Below are 4,168 nucleotides of genomic sequence, written 5' to 3'. Positions count from 1 at the left end.
TTTATATATATATATATATATATATAATATAATATAATTGAGCATAATTTTCAAGAATATATAGTGTATACTATAAAAACACCTTTATTTAAATAATTATTTTTATATTACGTGCATGGAATATATATTTTACAACCATTATTTTCTTTCATTCTGAATTGTGTAAATAAATTTTTTAATTTTTGTTGTTAATATTTAATTTATTATTACTAACAAATTATTCTAATTAATTTTTTTACTATGCTCGTTATTTTGTTATTCCAGCATTATATATGCTTAAATATGTTTTATTTTTTAATTTATAAATAATATTTATTTATTCTATAGGTAAGTCCATAATATAAATTAAAAAGAGAAAAATCATAATATTAAAAAGTTATTAAAAAAAAAGAAGATAAATATTTATAATTTAGAGGGTAAATTAGGTATTGGCAATCCAAAATTTGAAAAATCTAGTTGAGTGACCTTCTGAGTGCAATATCCATAGTTCAGTAACCTTGTTGTTACAAACGAAAGAAAAGTGACTTTAGGAGATAATCTGGGATAGTTGAGTGACCATTTGAGTAATGGACTCACCACCTATGTGGGAAATTCCCACATTTCCCACAAGTATAACAAATTATTTCTTACATGTGAGAGCAATATTATCAATTTTATTTTAATTCATGTATTGCTAATATTGATTTTCTATTTTCATATTTTACCTCGTATAAAATAATATATAAATTCCTACCTAAGTTATACCAGTATTATTTATGTGAAAATGAAAACAGATAACCAAATAATGTAGTATTAGTTAGTACCAAATTGTATGTGGTGATTAAATGCTTAGTTCCCCAACCAAACGTCCTCTAATTGATATCTCCGTATGCTTCCACGTTGCTTAAAGCAATTTGTTAATTGCTAAGAAGCAGTGCGTCGCAAGGATTTTGCTCAATTTGTTAATTCCAAAAGACGTATACATACCTTGTTTTAAAAATCAGAATTGGGACTCGCATGGGGTTCGCCCCAGGGAGGAGCACTCATAAAACGCCCCTAGGCTTATGTGTGGGGCTTAGTTCCGTGATACTTACGCCTCGAACGTCGGGATTTACGTCCCGGACACGCCCAACGCCCAGCGTATTGAGCTCGCCTAATGGAACTTTATGTAATTGTGTATAACTAACCTTGTAAATCCTCAAATATTCTTAATAAATCGTTGACTATTCAAAATTACTTTTTTTCTTAATCATAAATCATTAAGTTGAGAGTATTTTATTTCATTTAAAAAGTATTGTCACACCTCCTTTTTCCTACCCCGGGAAGGTATAAGGGAGTTTTTCCAATTAAAGGACAATCGAAACGGGATTATTTGTTTTATTAAAAATTCAGAGTCGCCACTTGGGATAATTAGGGTGTCCCAAGTCACCAGTTTAGAATCCTGAATCGAGGAAAAGATTGACTCTGTATTACAGTCCGCGAACCAGAAATCCAGGTAAGGAATTTTGTTAACTCGGGAGAAGGTGTTAGGCATTCCCGAGTTCCGTGGTTCTAGCACGGTCGCTCAACTATTATTATTGGCATAATTATCTGATTTTTAAAATATTTTTGAACCTATGTGCAATTTTACTTTTCAACAGCTTTTATTTAATTAATTAAAGGAAGATTGCAACGTCATTTAAAATATGTTTCAAACCACGTCACTCGCAGTCCGCAACACATTTTATCTAACGTTGAGATTTGGATTTGGGTCACATAAATGCGCACCCGAGTTTAGGAAGATAAATTATTAAAACAACGCGCCTAAAGCAACTACGCGTTTGCGACTTTGCAAAGGCCATGGAAATTTCATTAAGTGGCACGCCTCGAATTCTAAGGATGAAATCAAACTTAATTAAGCGAGGGCCGTGCAATTTGCCATTTTATTTGGCACGGCGCACCTCAAATTATTTTAATGAAAGCGTCCCTAAATTAATACATAAGGGCCATAAGTTGTTATTGGTTTGAATGGCACACCTCAAAATAACTAAAGGGCTTACCAATTTTAAAAAAAAAACTTAAAGTACTTGTCTATTCCTAGATGAAACTGAATCTAAAGTATGAATTTAAATGGACCGAGGCTTTCAATTTGTTTCTCATCTGGGCCTGGCCTGACGTGAGGCCCAACAATTTATTAAACCCAAAAGCTGCAAAGAGTGAATCTCCACATAAACTTCCAATGAGCCCATGTAGGAAGCCCAACATAACAATCATGTACAAGCCGGTATCAATGGGTTTCGCGCGTCGAACCCAGACTACAACAGAAGACGTCCAAACTTTCTTAAAAAAACAAAGTGGTTTGAACATTACAGATCCGAAAAACTTGGTATTGAATAATCATTAAAATTAAACCTACAATTGCTAGGTGTTGAAGCCATGATTGAAATCAACTGAAACTCGTTCCCATGTCACTTCAAGTTAACCACATGCATATGATATTCACTTATACACCAGAAACTAAAAATCATGGAAACATTAATTAGAGAATCATGATTCACGTCACAACTTACTTGAATTTATCCACCATACACTAAATATAACTTCAAACCTAATTTAACAAAATATTAACTACCCGATGCATACATCCATCATACTTTCATAAACAAAACCAGACCATCATATCTAAACAAGTCACAAAACTCTACTAATACCCCAACATTAACATTTTACCCTCAGCCTCCTTAACATCAATCCAACCATGAATTTATTCCCAAACATGATTACATATGCTATTCGGAACTAACATATTTAAACACATTAAACTTGACTGAGCTTTAAACGCAATGTTCTAACATCCCTTAAGCAAATACAGAATGTAGGAATCTAGTTAATTACACAGTGATTCATGTGATAGAAAGCATATTCATCATGAAGAACTATAAATGAGACAAAGGGATCTATGGGCATGCTTTCAGATTTTACTTCATCTTCAAACTGAGAATTACACCTGTAGAATTTAGGAAAAGTACCTGGAATTCGAAAACAAAAACAGAAAAGGGAGAATCAGCAACAGAGCGGCAGGCAATCAGCAGCAGAAACTAACCAGATTCAACAATTAAAACCCAAGAAATCAACTCAAAAACCCAATGAAAGATTAATCCTCAACCAGCTTGAATCAAAACTTTCAACAACCAAACATCAATCCATTTTGAATATCAGAATAGGAACTTTTATTTTTCAGAAGTAAAAAAATCACTGAAGTTTCAATGGTGTAACTTTTTTGGCCATTTTGTATTTTCTGGAATTCTATCTCTTAGGTCCCTCTTAATGAATGGAAATAGAGCTTATATGGGCATGCCCAGGGCAACCCTAGTGTAGCTAGCCAATTCCCCATTTACCCTTCCTTAGTTGTTTTTACTCTTCCAACCCTTTTTTAAAAATATCTCACACTTTCAGCTCTTATCCTATTCTTTAGAACCTTTTATTCTAACAGAATTTGATTCCCTCACACCCTAAATCCCTAAATTGACCTCTGACCAACTAGTTATTACTGATACGGTGTCCATCTCATTCAAATGATTTGGTAGCCAATTTTGTTGACTTGGCTTGGTTAGGTAGCCAACCTTGTTGAATTGGTTGCCAATTTTATTGACTTGGTTTGGTTTGGTAGCCAACCTTGTTGAAATTGTGAAAAGCGTGTACAAATTGTCAAATATTGTAGGCTTTAGAGAGTGAGGTCTTGGCTATAAAAGGAGAGCTTTAACTCTCATTTCATCACACCAAAAAAGAGAGAAAAAGAGAGAGAGCAAGGTATTCCATAAACTATAAGAAGATAGTTTGTGAAGAAAAATAGTGTGAGAGATATTGTAGTGAGGTGGAAAAAGCAAAAGAGTGTTTATTTCTTTTGAGGGTGTAGTGGTATTAGGAGTATTTTTACTCGTTACTACACAGTGTAAAATTGCTCGCTATAGTGATATCAGTTGCTCTTCTCGGCCGTGGTTTTTCTCTTATTCAGAAGGGTTTCCACGTAAAATCTTTGTGTCATTATTGCTACATTTCTATTCTTGCTGATTTAACCATAACTTAGTGGTCCGCGTTTATCACTAATACCGTAAATATTATTTATTTCGGGGTTTTATCCCAACAAGTGGTATCAGAGCCAATGTTCTGTCTGAGTATGCTCTGTGGTTGCAGCACAGTCTGAACTTCC

Source organism: Nicotiana attenuata, chromosome 7 (assembly GCF_001879085.1).
Source record: "Nicotiana attenuata strain UT chromosome 7, NIATTr2, whole genome shotgun sequence".
NCBI classification, from domain to species: Eukaryota; Viridiplantae; Streptophyta; class Magnoliopsida; order Solanales; family Solanaceae; genus Nicotiana; species Nicotiana attenuata.
This window is presented reverse-complemented; position numbering follows the sequence as displayed.